This window comes from Sturnus vulgaris, unplaced genomic scaffold (genome assembly GCF_052056855.1).
Source record: "Sturnus vulgaris isolate bStuVul1 unplaced genomic scaffold, bStuVul1.hap1 Scaffold_195, whole genome shotgun sequence".
In the NCBI taxonomy this organism is placed as follows: domain Eukaryota; kingdom Metazoa; phylum Chordata; class Aves; order Passeriformes; family Sturnidae; genus Sturnus; species Sturnus vulgaris.
Genome location: NW_028276170.1, coordinates 5,246,065 through 5,262,320, shown reverse-complemented (window position 1 = coordinate 5,262,320; position 16,256 = coordinate 5,246,065). Strand labels below are relative to the sequence as shown.

At 55.8% G+C, this 16,256-nt stretch overlaps 1 protein-coding gene across 1 annotated transcript in view; it reads left to right on the top strand.

Moving 5' to 3' along the window:
• The window catches only part of LOC148218027 (uncharacterized), a 775,474-nt gene that overhangs the window by 672,518 nt on the left and 86,700 nt on the right, over window positions 1-16,256 (top strand). The window lies entirely within an intron of this gene.

The window sequence follows — 16,256 nt, the reverse complement described above, 5'->3', positions numbered from 1 at the left end:
GCGGCCACAGCAGCGCCTTCCCCTGCAGGGCTCAGGCCCGGCCCTCGCCGCATCCTGACGCCCAAGGACACGGCTGCGAGAGGGCGGCAGCGGCGCCGAGGGCAGGCGGGGCTCCAGAGCCCCGGCCCGGATGGCGCTGCCGGGGCAGCAGGCGGGGCTGGGGCCGAGCTGCGGCGGGGCGGGGAGGGAGCCGGGCTTGTGGCTCACCAAGAAACCTGAGGGCCGCCTCTCGCAGGGGCTCCTGTGGGCTCCGCAGGTACGGCAGCGCTTGGCGCAGCAGCTCGGCCGCTCGGCTCCTGTCCTGTGCCAGCTGGAGAGAGCGGCAGGGCACGGAGGGAAGGGTTGGCGCGGGCTCTGTCCCTTGGTCCCGGCCTGCCCTGCCCGCACAGCCCTGAGCGGGGCAGAGGGCCCGGCAAGGCGCGGGCTTGATGGAGCTCGGGGCTCCATCAGCTCCGGCCCTGGGGCCAGAGGAGCCTGGAGAAGAGCCCGCGTGGGCAGCCCAGGGAAGGGAGCAGCGTTCTTACCAAGCACTCGCCAAACCTCCACATCTGATCCGCCATCAGCAGCTGCTCAAGATCTCTCCTCTTCAGGAAGCTTAGTGCAGAAAGCAGCGTTTCACAAGAGGCCTGCAGAGCAGCAGAGACCCAGAGATGGCACCGCAGCCCAGGGCACAGGAGCTGCCTCCCTGTGCCAAGGCCAGGAGGAGGCTGGAGCCCATGAGGTGCCCGGGTGCAGGGAGACAGCTGAGCCCCCTGCCAGGAGGACAGCAGCGCCCAGGAGTCCTCACCTCTGCCACACGCATGTTCTCATGGTGGCAGTTGAAGAAGAGTGGCAGCAGGCTCTTGCTCACAAGCATCTTGAGGGGCTTTTTACCCTTGGCCGCTACCAACCTCATCACCTCTTGGAAGAGGCGAATGGAGAGCAGCTGCACATGGCGGTTGTCCTGTTGGAAAGGAAGCAAAAGCCCTCCTCATCAGCTGCTCCAGACCCCTCTGTGCACAGGCCCAAAAATCCATGGGGCCCCACACTTGGGGGCAGCACCCAGTGGCCGTGGCTGGGGGCACAGAGCCTTACGTTGTCCAGCAGTGGCCAGAGCGCGCCAGCCAGCCGCAGGGCGATGGGGCTGGGTATTGCGAGGTGTCTGTGCGAAGGCAGAAAGCTGAGCACCACGACGGTCATCTCAACGATGTCTTCATCTGCATCCCGCAACAGGTCCACAAGGCTTTCTGTCAGGCTGTACATTCTAATGCTCTGCATGGAAGACAAGGCAGGGCAAGCCCACGCTGCTGCTGCTGCTGCTGTGTAGCCCAGGGGCCGAAGGGCTGTCCTGAAGCACTCGGGCAGCTGAACAGCAACGCAGGAGAGCTGGGAGCAGCTGCCACAGCTCCCAAAGCCCAGCCAAACCCAAGGGGCTGCTTTCCCCAGCCCCACGCTGCCAGCACAGCTTCAGCCGCTGCTGTCTTCTCACCATCGAGGGCTCCTTGCTGAGCTGCACGAGGCCTCTGAGCACCAGGCGACGCATCTCCCTGGACGTGCTCTGCAGGCGCCTTGCCATGATCTCCAGGAGGCTGTCACCCCATTCTTTGATGTCCAGGAGGTCCAGGACCTGAAAGGCACAAAGCAGTGACCGGGGTGCCCAGCTGGCAGGAGCTCAGAACTGCACAGGGCTGAGCCAAGGCAGCAGCACAGGGCACGGGCACCGTCCCAGGCAGCTGCGGCTGTGAGAGGGCAGAGAGGTCGGAGGCAGCTCAGCTGTGCTGCCCATGGGGCTCACCTCCACAAGGAACGCCATGGCGGGCAGCTGCCAGTCTGAAATGTCTTGGCTGAGGAGCTCCAAGAGCCAGGAGATGATGCTGCAACACCAGATCATGGAGACACAGCGCATCTCCCTGGTGGGGGGAAAACGCATCATTGCCCCTGAGCCGGGAGGGCAAAGCTCTCCCAGGAGTGACCCACGGAGCTCTGGTCTTTACCCAAGCACCCCGTGGGCACTTTGGGAGGCGGCTGTTCCCGGGCACCCTCCTGTGCCAGCCTTTTCCAGTCTGCTCGTCCGTCTCTTTCTGAAAGAGCCCTCTCACCCCTGCCCATGGGAACTGTGTGGGGCACCCTGGGCACAAGTGCCGGGGGCAGCAGGGAGAAGGGGGTCTCACCTGGCCAGGAGTCCCACTGCATAGTGGTGGGTGTCAGTACAGAGCAGCGTGTCCCAGCCAGCCTTGCCTTCCATGGCTACCACAACACGCTCACAGTGCACTCGGCAGAGCAGGACCTTCAGGGTCTGCACTGCAAACCTGTGTGCAGAGCAAAGCCCAGGTCATGCTGGCAGCCCTGGCTCCTGCCTTGGAAGGGATGGGGAGACTGGGAGGACTGGGATGGAGCACCTTTGGGGGTTGGTGGCAAGGCCCAGTTGCTCCTGGCACCCCTTCCAGAAGGTATCAACCTCCTCTGGCGTATCCAGTGCGCTGATGTAAACTTGGAAGAGCAGACACAGAAAGAGACGGGGAAAATACTCCAACACTATAGGTGGGCACCAGGTCAGGTTGAAGACCCTCCACAGTGTCACGGTTGCCTGCAAAAAATGAACCACCCAGAGACAACACTCAGTGCCAAGACATCCGTGTGGCAGGGCCCGAGCATGCCAGGGAGAGGCCGGGGGAGACACCTCGGGGTGACCCAGCCTGGTGCCCCTGAACCTTGCCCCTAAGGCAGGTTTCAGCCCAGTCCCTGAGGCAGAGAGATGCAGCTGGGGGGAGGACAGAGAGCTAGCTGCTGGAGAGGTGGCCTAGGGGCAAGCCAAGGTCAGTTGCAGGAACTCACAGCCAGGGCAAAGACTCCTGTGCTGTCCCCATCGGAGGTGTACACACTGTCCACTGGCCAGGCGTTCAGCACATTGAGGAGTATCTGCAGCGCCGGCTCCGCAGTCCCAGTGGAGGACATGATCACTCCCCACATGGCCGTAGCAGCTCTGTGGGGTCAGAGCTCTGTGTCAGGGGGGTCTGGGCCACAGCACTGTGGCCTGGGCTGCTGCAGGGGCCCGCGCTGGCCGTCAGCCCTGCCTCTGCTCACCGGCCCTCGCTGGCAGCACCCAGCCAGCCCACGGGGGTGCAGGCATCTTGAGGGGCAGGGAGGGAGCGTGGCAGCACGCTCAGGGGCTGACATGGCAGCACTGGCAAACGGAGGAGCCAGAGGCTCCTGGAACTGTCCCCCTGTCTGGCAGTCACCAGGGACAGGCTCTAGAGGGTAACGGGCCGGGGAACCCTAAACCCTCAAGGCAGGTGGGGCTGCCGTACCTGTCACCCGATGGGGCCCAGCGCAAGAGAGTCATCAGCATATCGCAGGGGTATTCCCTGGTCAGCTCCAGAAGGGCCTTGTCCAGCCTGTGCCCAGCAGACTCATTGGCCGTGAGCCACTTGTGGATGTACCTCACCATGGCTGGCACCTGCAGAAGGCCCGGGGAGACTTGGACACCTGCCCGAGCAGCAGGTTCCCCAGCTTCCCCTGAGAAGTGCTGCCCTTCCCACCCTATTGGTCTGGGCCTCAAAGACTGAAGGAACCCAGCAGAGCTGGCTTGAGGGGCCACACAATATCTGGGGTGATCAAGCCCTGGCCACAGGCTGCTTACTTGCTTTGGATTGGAGACACCCTTCTCCACAAGCAAATCCAGCATGGCAGCCCCGGTCTCAGCAGTGAAGAGAGGAAAGTTTGCCAAGAGCCCAGTGCCCACACCGGTGGTCTCTTCCCGCCAAATGCACATGATGAATTCATAGATCATCTGCAGGAGAAGGGCAGGAACAGAGGGAGAATCCATGGAGTGCTCCAAGCACGGTGCTGGGCTGAGCAGTGCCAGCAGGCCCAGCCCAGGTGGGGATGGCTGCAGTACCTGCGCTGTTCTGCGGAAGCGGCCACGGGCAGGGTCCTGCTCTTGTGTCGGGTCCATGGCGGCACCTGGCAAAGAGCGAGCGCAGCCAGGGCTGAGGGGCTGTGGGAGAGGCCGGAGAACACAGGCCAGCCCTGCAATCCCAGGCAAGGACAGCCCTGGGATGCTCCAGGGATGGGGTGTGGCTGCCAGGGGGTTCAGCCCCAGCTCCTCTTCTGTCCTATCCATGGGCATGTGGGATGGGATGGGATGGGATGGGATGGGATGGGATGGGATGGGATGGGATGGGATGGGATGGGGCTAAGCTGGCTGCAGGCACCAGCCCTGTGGCCCAGCTCTGCTACTCACCCTCCTCCAGCAGCTGGATCTGCTCCAGCTCTTCAGGCTGCTGTGCTGAGGGAGCTGCAGCCTCCTCCTCCTCCTTCACCCAGGCCAGCTTGGGCACTCTGGGTGGTGTCTGCTCCATGTCACTGTTTGGAGTTGGGACTGCTTGCAGGAGAGATGTCTTGGAAAAGCTCCAGATGAGCAAGTGCTGCAGTTGTGCCTTGTAGGCACCTGCAACAGAGAAGCCTTGGGAAGGCTACAGGACACCGTGTCCTGCAGTCTGTCCTCGAGGTCACCTGCAGAGGAAACGCTTTGGAAAAGCTCCGGGTCAGTAGGGAACAAGCTGGCTGTGTGGGGGCTCCTCACAGCACCGCTCTCTCCGTCCTGTCCCGACGAGTGCACCGAGCACTGTGGTGTGGCCGTGTCACCTCCAGCACCTATGTCACGACGTGTCACAAAGGGTCACCCTTGTACGCTCTGTCCCTTTCCTATTGCACGGTGACCACGGTGCACTGTGTCACAAAGAGCCCTAGGACACACCTCCACGTGCCCTGGGGACAGCCCCACCCTCCCCCCAAAGTGGCCCAGCTTGCAAGGAAGCCGTTCCCCCAAGGTTCGAGGACAGCCCAACAGGAATTTTAGGAATGGCTCAAACAACAAGCAGATGCTCCTCTGCTCTGCCTGCTCAGGGCAGCAGAAGGAGCCCCCACGGTTGCCGAAGCAGCTGCAGCAGGAAGGGCATCGGGGCCTTCCACAGCAGCTGCCAGGGCCTCTCTGGGACAAGACCCGGTGCTGGGTGGCTGTCACACACACAGGAGTGTGACACAGGCACGGGACGTATGGCCCAGGGCACGAATGCTGCTCTGAGTCCTGGGAGCAGTGAAATCAGCAGGTGTGGCAGAGTCCCTGCCAAAGGAGACCTGCCGCCCCCAAGGCCTGCCAATGCTGGTGCCTGCTCCTGCCACAGAGACCTGTGTCCCCTGGGGACTTCTCTGCCAGAGGACAGCCAAAGCCCACGTGCATTGGTGTGTGTGCTCCTTTCTGCAGGCGGCTGTTGGCAGGAGCACCTGGTGGCAACACTTGGTCTCTGTCAGAAGCTGTTACTCCTTCCTGGAATGATTTTTGCTTGGAAGTGATTATCTGCAGTGTCCACCCATCTCCCCAGCCCATCACTGCCTCACACACGAGGTGACCACCAAGCCACTCTCCGGCCATCTGACCCGCAGCTGAGCCCTTCCCAGAGTGCCCGCACCCGCAGGGAGCGCAGGGCTGGATTTGGCCGCCAGAGAGTTGGTGACCCTCGTGAGATCCTCGGTGCATTTAGTTCCTACAGGAGTGTGGGCACCGCTGGGAAATGATCTGCATGCCTTGTTAATTGGATGTTCTTCCACCGCTAGCCTGGGGCAGGATCTCTCCCGGTCCTCCTCTCAACTCCCGGACCTCTCCTCAGCCAATCAGAGAAGGCACCAAAATAATTGAGCCAATCAGAGCGCGCGGCGCTGATGACTCCTCAGGCAGTCCCAGAGCGCCCAGAGCTCCTCACCTGGACTCCACCCGCGCCCCGCCCCCAGCGCCCCCCGCCAGGAGAATTTGGGGGAGGGGGGTATCGCGTTTTATCTTCTTTTGTGTTCTTCTACAGTCAGGATTAAATGCTCGACAGACGGAATTTCGTGTTCGGACTCAGATATTTATTAATTCTTATCTATATTACAGTGAGTTCTACAGCACTTACAGCTAACAGGCTAAAAATGGACACGTATCTCTCTCTCCACAAGGCCTTTTAAGGGCCAATTTGTCCAATTAAGAACAGACACCTAAATTCTTTTTACTTTTAACCCAACAACCAATCACCTGTGACCTGCAATGTAGAATTTTCTATCCAATTGCAAAAGTACCACCTAGACCCGTGAAGAAGGTGAAAAAGAAAGAAAACTCCACCCTAAAACCTCCATCTTGTTTTATATATATTAATATATTCTAAAACCACAAATTCTAAATTTTCCACCATGGAACATTACACACTTCTATTCAAACTACACACCAGTGATTTCAGTTCTATCACACAATTCTGGAAAGCTTCTTCACGGCCTCAGGTCAAAAGCAGTGTTTTCCTGGGGGTCAATGCCTGTCAGCACAGAAAGCCCAAACCCCTCAGTTTCCAGAGTTCCAACAGGGGGAGGTGTCAGACCCTGCCCGGCGCTGGCCATGGGGCGTGTGGCTGGGCCCCGGAGCTCTTGGCTACTGTGGGCTGCTGGGGGGCTGCTGGGGGGACACCCCCGGACCTGTGTCCTGCACACACAGCGCTGTTCCAGGAGATGGTTTAGTCCGAGTGTCACTTCATTCACGGCACCGACCGGCTGAGGTTCGTGGAGAGGAACATCTCCAAGCGGGAGCAGTTCCTGCACTTGGGCAGCGATGTGGGGCTGCACGTGGGGACACCTCCTTTGGGGACAAGGCTGCCAGGCACTGGAACAGCGACCCGCAATGGATGGAGTACAGACGGGCTGCGGTGGACAGGCACTGCCGGCACAACTACGAGTTGTCCAGCCCGTTCCTCGTGGAGCGCAGAGGTGAGCGTGGGGCAGAGCGTGTCCCCTCGGGCCCTGCCCTGGGAATGACCCTGGAGCCCCTCAAAACCTCCCTGGGAATCACTCGAGACACGTCAGCCCTTCTTGTGCCCACCCCGGGGCCTCCTGCCCCCCCACCCCAAGTAACTCCGGTGGCTCTCCCAGTCCATCCCAGTCTCTTCCAGTGTCCTCACGGTCCCTCCCAGTGTCACCAGAGTCCCTCCCAATTCCTCTCAGTCCACAGCCATTCCATTCGCATTCCACTCCCAGACCTCCACCCTCTCTCCCAGTGCACTCCCAATCCCTCCCAGTCTGTTCCAAGTCCTTTTCAGTCCAATCCCGAACCTCCACTCTTTCTCCCGTTCCCCAATCCACTCCACTCTCTCCCAGTGTTCCCCCACTTTCTCCACTTTCATCCCCAGTCCCTCTCACTTCCACAACAGCCCTCTTCCATTTCTCCTAGTCCCCACCCCAGCTGATCCCAGTGTGTCCCCGCTCTCTCCCAGCGCTCCCCAGTGCCCATCTCACTGTGGCCCTCGAGCTCCCAGCCCAGCCCCAGATGCCTGCTCTGCTCCGTGATGGATTTCTGCCTTGCCGAGATCCAGCTGAGATGGTTCCAGGGCCAGCAGGAGCTCTCGGGGCATGTGGTGGCCACCAATCTGGTCCCTAATGGGGACTGGATTTCTACCAGCTCCTGGTGCTGCTGGAAACCCCCCCGGCACGGGGTCAGCTCCAGCTCCAGGTGGAGCACATCAGCCTGGAGCACGGCCCGGACCCCACAGTGTGAGGGGCGTGGGGGAGGCACTGGGGGAGCTGGGAGAGGGATTGACGTGTGCTGGGAGTAACTGGGAGGGAGTTTGAGATAGCCTGGATTAAAACAGGAGAATGGATCGGCGGTCTAGGATGGCTGAGAAGGAGTTTGAAGGATGCTGGGGAGGGTGGGATGCGGTTCTAGGGGTCCTGGAGAGCACTGGGAGGGTGTCTGGGGGTGCTGGGTATAACTGGGAAGGATTTGAGTGAGCGTGGAGGAGCTGGAAAAATATCAGGGATTGGAAAGCAGGGTTTGGAATGAGGTTGATTGTGTTGGAAAGAGACTGGGAGGATCTTGGTGAGTTCTAGTGTGGCTGGGAAGGGATTGGGAGATGGTGTGGGGGTCCTGGGGCAGTGGGGGGCAAATGAGAGGGAGTTATGGCATTTTGAAAGGGACAGGAGGGGTTTGGTGGGTCCCAAGGAAGCCAGGAAGAGATTAGAAGAATTAGAAGAAGTTTTAGGGAGCCCCAGGTGGGCTAGGGGAGATTTGGAGGATTCTTGGAGAGGCTTGAAATGTCCGTGAGAGGTTTTGGGTGGCCCTGACCCCTGTGATGCCCCAGAGATGATGCCAGACGCCGCTCACAGCAATGTGCTGACGGAGATTGGTGGCTCCGTGTTGGGCTTCGTCTTCCTGGCGCTGGGGCTCGGCTTCTACCTGTGCAAGAAGGTGAGGGGGGGACCCCGGGTTCATATTCCCCCGCCCCCAGAGTAGGTGTGCTCCTCCTGGGGACCTCCAGCCGGGTGTCACCCCCTTTTCTCTGCCCACAGAGCTCCTGAGCCGGCAGCGGCCGCAGCCCCTCCCCATGAACTTACGGAAGGCCAGGACCCCCTGATCCATCCACACACTGATTTTGGGAGGGTAGTGTGTCTCCCCCAGCCCTGCTGGAACTCTGCCTAAGCCCAGCTGCTCCCAGTGTTCCCAGTAAAGCTTCCCAGTTACACCCAGTTCATTTAGTGGGGGGTACTAGGAAAGGACTTGGGGGGACCCCGCGGGGGGATCGTGACTGGGCGGGGAGGGCGGGGTCCAGGTGGGGAACACTGGGTGCTGCGGGTCTGCCCGGCAACCGGTGAGTCATCACAGCTCCTCTCTCTGATTGGCTGAATCTTCTTCATCGCATTCTCTGATTGGCTGAGGAGAGGCCCGGGAGTTGAGAGAAGGAACAGGAGAGATCCCGCCCCGAGCACCGGCACGGGAACAACAGAGCCAGCCTGGGCACAGCGAGGGAATTTATTACCAACCAAATCACAGCAGCACAAGGAAAAGGGAGAGAAATCTCTCCAACACCTTCCTTCCGCACATCAGGGATCACCAGGACCACGGATCACCAGGGCTCTGCCCAACGGGGGTCACTGGGGATCATCCAACACCGATCCTCCCATGGGAGATGGAGCTGGAGCAGAACACGAAGCTCTTCCCACCCTCGGGGCACTCGCAAGGCTTCCCTTAGTGGTGACTCCGTTGGTGTCTGGTAAAGGTTGATCTGTCAGAAAAGCCCTTCCCACACTCAGGGCACTCGTAGGGCCTCTCCCCAGTGTGGATGCGCCGGTGGACAGTGAGGGTGGAGTTGCGGTTGAATCCCTTCCCGCAGTCGGGGCAGCGGAAGGGCCTCTCCTCTGTGTGAATCCGCTCATGTCTGAGGCGATCGGAGCTGGTGTGAAACCTCTTCCCACACTGGGGACACTCGTAGGGCCTCTCCCCGGTGTGGATGCGCTGGTGGTATTTCAGGGCAGAGATCCACCCAAAGCTCTTCCCACATTCCAAGCAGGTGTAGGGCCGTTCCCCAGTGTGGATCACCTGGTGATGCATCAGATAAGAAATAGTCCTGAAGCTCTTCCTGCATTCCCCACACTCGTAGGGCTTTTCCCCAGTGTGGATCATCTGGTGTCGGATTAGCTCGGAGCTCCACTTGAAACCCTTCCCACATTCCAAGCACTTGTGGGGCTTCTCCCCTCCAGGAGGCTTCTCCACCAGCTCTGAGCTCTGCCTGGATCTCCAGCCGCCTTCCCGGCTCAGGGAGGGTCTTTCCTCCTCGCAGCTCTCTGGGATGGGTTTGCAGCCCCTCCTCAAGAGAGATCTCCGGGGCTTTTCCTCCTCCTCCATCTGCCAACGCCTTGGGAATGAAAAATCCTGGTTTGGGGAAAAAACAAGAGGGGAGTGCCTTGAGCTGGCGGTTCCCCTTTGCCCAAGTTCATCCCAGAAAATTACTGGCCATATTGTGTCTCTAAGAACCTCTGAAACACCAAGATTCAGCCCCAAAATCCTCCAAACCTCAAGATACACATCAAAAACGCCCCACAAAGCAAGATTCAGCCAAAATCCCCTTGAAATACAAAGATTCAGTCCCCGCAAAAGAAATAAAGCACCAACTTTTACCCCAATAAAGCTTTCAAACACCAAGATTGACCCTTCAGAAAATCATAGATCCCCCTCTCTGGTCACCTGCTGCATTTGGAGGGGGGCAATGAACTTGGGGCTGCAGGGGTGAGGCTGTCGATAGAGGGAGGGATGGAAACTTGTCTTGCTTCTCTTTTCTGCTCCTCCTTCTCCTGTGTCCCTGCTTTTCCTCACATTTCTCTTCCTCCTACTATTCCTCCTTCTCATGCACAATCCCACCTGCTCCTCCCATATGCATTATTTGACCATTTTGTTCTTCAACCCTGCTTCTCCTTCCCTTCTCCTGCTGCCCCCAGGCCCAGCACCCACTGCCGGCTCCCTCTTCCCCCCAAACCCACAGCATCCCAGCGCAGGGGCAGCGATGGAGCTGGGGCAGCTCGGGCTGGGGCAGCGCTGGGCTCTCGGCCGCTCCCGCCCGCACTCGCTCCCCACTGCAGCCGCTGCCGCCACCACAGCGCGGGGGGGGCCGGCCTTGGCGCTCCCCCCCTCCCACCTCCCCAAATTCCCCTGCCGGGGGGCGCTGGGGCCAGGAGACAGACGAGTGACAGATCAGGGGGGCTGGGAAGAGTCGGCAGCCAGAGAGCACTGAAAATCTCAGCAGGGACTACAGTGGCATCTTCGGGGACTAAACATGGCAGGGCACCCATGGAGGGTAGAAAGGGAAAGCCAGGAAGGGCTCCTGGCCAAAGGGATGATGATCCCAAAATATCTCTGAAGGGTCCCTTGGCAGCATGTGGAGGGAGTTTGCACATTCTCCCAGAGGTAATCACGGACATGGACACCCAGGGGGGCAATAAGGGAAGTCGCAATGGATTTAGACAATAGAGGATGGATGCTGTTTGTGTGATGAGAAGGGCTTGGGTGAAGGGCAGTGTGCAGGAATATGGTTCAGGCAAGAAGAAGCAGCAGGAATCTATGCGGGAAGAAAACGGATAATGGAAAAGAGGAGGAAGAGAAAAATACTGAGGATGGGGATGGTTTTCAGCAGGCTCTCATCCTCAGAAGTCACCAGCTGATGCAGATCCTTTGTATCCCCGGTTGCCAGGACAGGCACACAAGGAGGTCAGGATTGCAGGGGGTTTCTCTGTGCTGGGCAGCGGCAGGAGCGGGCGCAGAGGGGCGGCACCGGGAGCACGGGCTGGGGGCCTGTGGGGAGCTGCGGGGCCGGGCCGGGGCTGTGGGGCAGCCGGGGCTCAGCGCCGGGCGCTGCCTGAGCCCAGCACCCCCCGGCAATTGCAGGCCCGGCAGTGGCCCCCGGCCCCCAGGAGGCTGCGGGACGCCCCGGCCGCTGCCCGGCCCCGTGGAGCTGCCGGCCCTGCCCGCCGGGGGGGCCGCGTTTGGACACTGCGGCAGGACAGGCACCGGCTCTGGGATACGGGCTGGCCACGGCAGCCACAGCACAAGGAGCAGCACGAAGGAACAGCTGGGAAATGGGGATTGGACGTGCAAGGATCGAGATCAGCTTTTAAGCATTTTCCTTGGGTCAGTGCAGAAAGGAATGATTTAGCAGAAAGCTCAGCAGCTGTCAGAGGATGAGCACCCCCAGGCACTGAGGGGGCTGCAGGAGGGGCAGAAGAAGCCCCTGGAGCACTTGGTCACAAAGGCACAGCAGGGGAATGCAAGAAGGGAGGAGGAAAAGGCCAAGGGGAAGGCAAAGGCCATGGCAGAGTTTCTACAGCCCCTGAGGGATGAACCCCAGAGCACAAGGGGGCTCCAGCACCCAGGGGAGGGTTTGAAATGCAAGAATTTTCATTTGCACCTAATTGTGATTGTAATGTACTGAGAAGGGATTTGATGGCTTAAATTCAAATGCAAATGAACATTGTAAAAGGTGGTACAGAGTCAAATTCTGTTTTGCCTTTGTGTCAAATGTCTGGCAAGGCCTAAGCTGAAGTTAACTCAGATGTTTGGGCAGCTCCAGAAAAATAGGGAAAATTAGATATGAAGCCTCTCCAAAGCTCTTTGAAGCAACCAGGACAAGCGGTGTCTATAAGCAACACCCTATTCCAAGGGAGGGAAGGAAAGGCTTATAGCCTCTTATTGAGTCACTGCTAAAGGCAGGGCTTTTGAAGCCAGGGATCTCTCCCTATAATGCTCCTATCCTGCCAGTCAAAAAAATCAGATGCAATCGAAAGAATGGTGCAGGACATAAGAATAATAAATGAGATTATTCAACTTAGGCACTCCACAGTCTCAGATCCTTACACCATCTTGAACCAGGTGCCCTCCTCACACTGACACCATTCAGTCCTTGATGGCAAAGATGCTTTCTGGGGATGCCCACTCACACAGGATGGTAAACTGGATTTTGCCTTTTAGGGGGAACAAGAGGTAGAAGGGAAAATAGGAAAGACATAGACGGTCCTTCTGCAGGGATGCACGGAAGCACCAGCCTTATTGGGGCAAGCCTTGCAGAAAATATCACAAGAATTTACCCCACTCCCAGGGATTGGGTTAATGCAGGATGTGGATGACTTGCTGCAATCAGGAGGACAAGAAGTGGTAGAAGAAGCCTCTGTGAAATGGCTGAATGTTCAGGCTAAAAAGCATCTTTGAGTATTTGAAATAAAAGAGGAAATCGTGGAGAAAAGGGTTAAATATTTGGGACATATTTTGACTGAGGGTTTGTGGTGTATTGACCAGAGAGGGATCAGGGAATCTCAGAAGTAATCCAGGACTGAAAAGGAGGTGCAAGAATTCTGAGGATTAATAGGGAATTGGAGAACCTGAATTGAAGATTCTCTGCTCTAGCCACAACATTGTATGACTTTTTAAATCCAAATATCCTCAGTGTTGTGCTATGGACAGGAGAAAAGGAAAAAAACCTGAGAAAATGAAAAATAACAAAATGATTGGACCACCAGCTATGTCTCCTCCAGACTGAGAAAAAGAAATTTAAATTCTATGTGTGTTATAAGTGTACATTATATTATTGAGTTTTTGCAAATATTAAAATGGATGCCATATGCTGGAAAATACTACTATATGAACAAAGTTTCTCTTAGTTCTGCAATTATCAAAACTTAGAAATGCAAATAAATTTACATAAATAAACAAAAGTTATAAATAGTTATGTGATAAATATATTTTTCTTGCAGGATAATGTAATAATCTTAGGTTCATGTAACAACCTTGGAGAATGGTAATAAAGATAATCAGTAAATTCTTCACATTCTTGGAATTATGGGGCACCAAAACCAGGGAAGGAAAAAATAATGATTTACAGGTTGGAGGGGAATGATTCAGAATAATGCATGAAGGTGTATGAATATGCAACATGTTGCTGCATTTAGGAAGTGTTTTCTGAGTCAGTGTGTGCCCTTGGCTGAAGGCCAAGCATCCGGCCATTATAACCTTTGGCCAGAGCCAGGCCAGATATTCAATTCTCTCCCTTGGAATGGATCTTTGCAATTCCTTACCCTGGGAATTCTCCACCTAGTGCGGGGTGGAGATAAGGGATGTATATTTCAAGCAGTCTGTGGCCAGAATCCTGTCTCTTGTGAAATCTCTGCCACAGGAAGCTGGGCTGGCACAGAGCCTGCCTTGGCACTTTGCTGTTCACAGCATCCACCCAGGACTCTGCCTCTCAATTACACTCACACACTGGGCTGCCTGCGATTCCATTGCTGGAAAATGTACCAGCTTTAAATTTTTTTATATTTCATTTTACTAGTCAGGCTCGGTTTGCCCTTGTCCCGGGAAAGAAATTTTAAAAGATTTTCAATTGGAAAGTTAGACCACTCAACAGAGATGAGTTTAACATCTCAACAGACTGGGAATAGCCCAAAAGATACCAACAAAGATAACAACATTCAACACAACATCAAGGAAACATCAGCAAACATCAAGGAACACCCACCCCAGACACTGCCCCGGCATAGATGGAGACACCTGGTCTGGAAAAGGCTGAGAAGGAAATCCAGGAATGCGGATCTAATTAACATCAGAAGAGGAGAAATCCGTGTGCAATCAGAAATCAAACACTAAGAACTACACAACCTGGAACCAATAAACACTAAACCAATGGATTTCAATGGGTTCAGACTCTAAAACGTTTAGGAAAAATCCCGTAAAATTCACATCTCATGGAATGATTTTCTCTGCACACCCGGGCTATGCGTGGATGAAATGATTTCTGTTGCTCATCCTGACCAGAATCAAGTAATGCCTTGACTCTAACACTAAAGACGTTATTGAAGAGTTTTTGTTTTTCCTGCAGTTTCAGTGACAAGATTACACAATTAGAAAATTTTTTCATATTATTCCTACTTTTATTTTATCAGTTAGGTTTGGACCAGGGGTGTGACAAGCAATTTTTACTCCTAGGAGAAGAGGCAGAAAAGACTTGATTGCACTAGAATATATTTCTATATATTTGTGGTGGCTCTTAATGATGGGAGAATTTCGGAATGGATTTTAGAAGCTCACCTTTAAGTTGCATTTTGCAAACCTAGAAGAGTATTAATGGTGAGGCTTTAACACATAAACAGTTAGTACAAAACCGTGTAAAAAAAAAAAAAAAAAGGAAAAGAAAAAATAAGCAGATTGTGAGGGCGCACATATGAATCATCTAATGGCTGCTCTGGGAGAAAATCATAGGTTCCAGGCAGCCAGGAGAGGAGCTTTAGAAATGCAAATTAACACTGCTAGGGCAATGTGTGCACAATGTACAAAACGCTTCTAGCCTGGGGGAGGAATTGGGCTGATTCCCTCTGTCTCTCACCCCAAGCTCTGTCTCCCTGCACAGATGGAATTTGCACAACTAAAGGCAGAGCCCATAGTGAGGATATCTGACTGCAACAGAAATTGGTTAAGCTGCAAAGGGAAACAGCAAACGGAGGATTTTGAGCAACCTTCATGAAAAATAGTGTGTGTGGGGGGGGAATCATCCAGAGAAACCAGTTGGGGATCCAAGTATTTGATGATTTAATAAGATAAAAGTGGTCAATTGATGCAGCCCTGCCTGGAGGGAGCACCCAAAAAAGGGAAAAAGGCAAATGGCCACCAAAACAAATACTACAACACCATGGACCAGCCCCTGAGAAGCATAATGAATTCATATCACGAGACAGAAAATCCATCCATAATTTGAGTGGCATAATTAGGTTAAAAACTGTCCTTGAAATAATAACCAACCAGACAGCTCCAGCTCCTGACCTTCCTGCAAACAATCCACTGAAATGAGGAACGACACATTTCACCATGAGATGGGATCAGATTATCTATTAACAGAAAGAGGCAGAGTTTGTGGAAAATTAAATCATTCAAATTGCTGTTTGCAAATAGATGATAACCGAAAAGTGATGAAACAGATAACAAAGGAAATAAGAAAGTAGCTCATGTACCAGTCCAAACAGGGAAAGGATGGGAGTGGGACACGTTTTCGTGGTTCCCTGGCAGACCATGGCTTGAACGAATGCTGCTCCTCCTCTGACGTGCTGCAGCAACTCTCATCTTTTTACCATGCACGACACCTTGTGCCAAATAGGATGCAGGAAAATAAACTGAGTCAATGGAAATTAAAAGTTTGTAAAGGCAATTCTTGAGAAAATGAGAGAAGGAGGGATTGAAAGCAGTAAGATTAATATCGTAGTAGGAGTGCATATTAATGAGGACATGAAGTAGGCGGATCAGGAACTCTGAACCTTCCAAGTACCTCAGCCAGTGGGGAAAGGGGGAGGGAGATGCAGCCGGGAAAATGAGGATAAAAAGGAGGCTGCGTTTTAGAGACCGCATGGCAAATGCCGCATGGCCTCTCTCTTTGTTCACCAATAAAGTCACTTTTACAGGACTCCTCTGTCTCCTTTGGATACACAAACCTCTGGCCACGGGAATTTTCCCGCACAGCCCCGGGCACAGGGCAGACACCTCTGTGCCACCCACAGCAACCGGGACGAGCCAGCGCTGCTCCGGCACCGGCTCCTGCCGAGGCCCCAGCGGGAAGGAGACCGCGGGCAGCCGCTCCCGCAGCGCCCTCAGCCCAGCGCCAACACGGGCCGGCACCGGCACAACCAACCCGCCAGAGCCCCCTGCCGCCCCCTCGGCCCGCAGCGAGCCCCGAGCCCCCGCAGAACCGAGCGCGGCTCCCACCTGCGCTGGGGCCGCCTCCGAGCTCCGCCGCCGCCTCCCCGGGCTCCGGCCGCTGCCGCCACTGCCGGGCCCGCACAGACGCTGCCACAATGGCGCCTTTGCTGCTCTGCCCAATCAGCGCGCCAGAACCAGGAGTGACATTGGCACAATCAGCCAATGGCAGCGAGGGCCGGGCTCTGCACACGGCCCAGCCTCG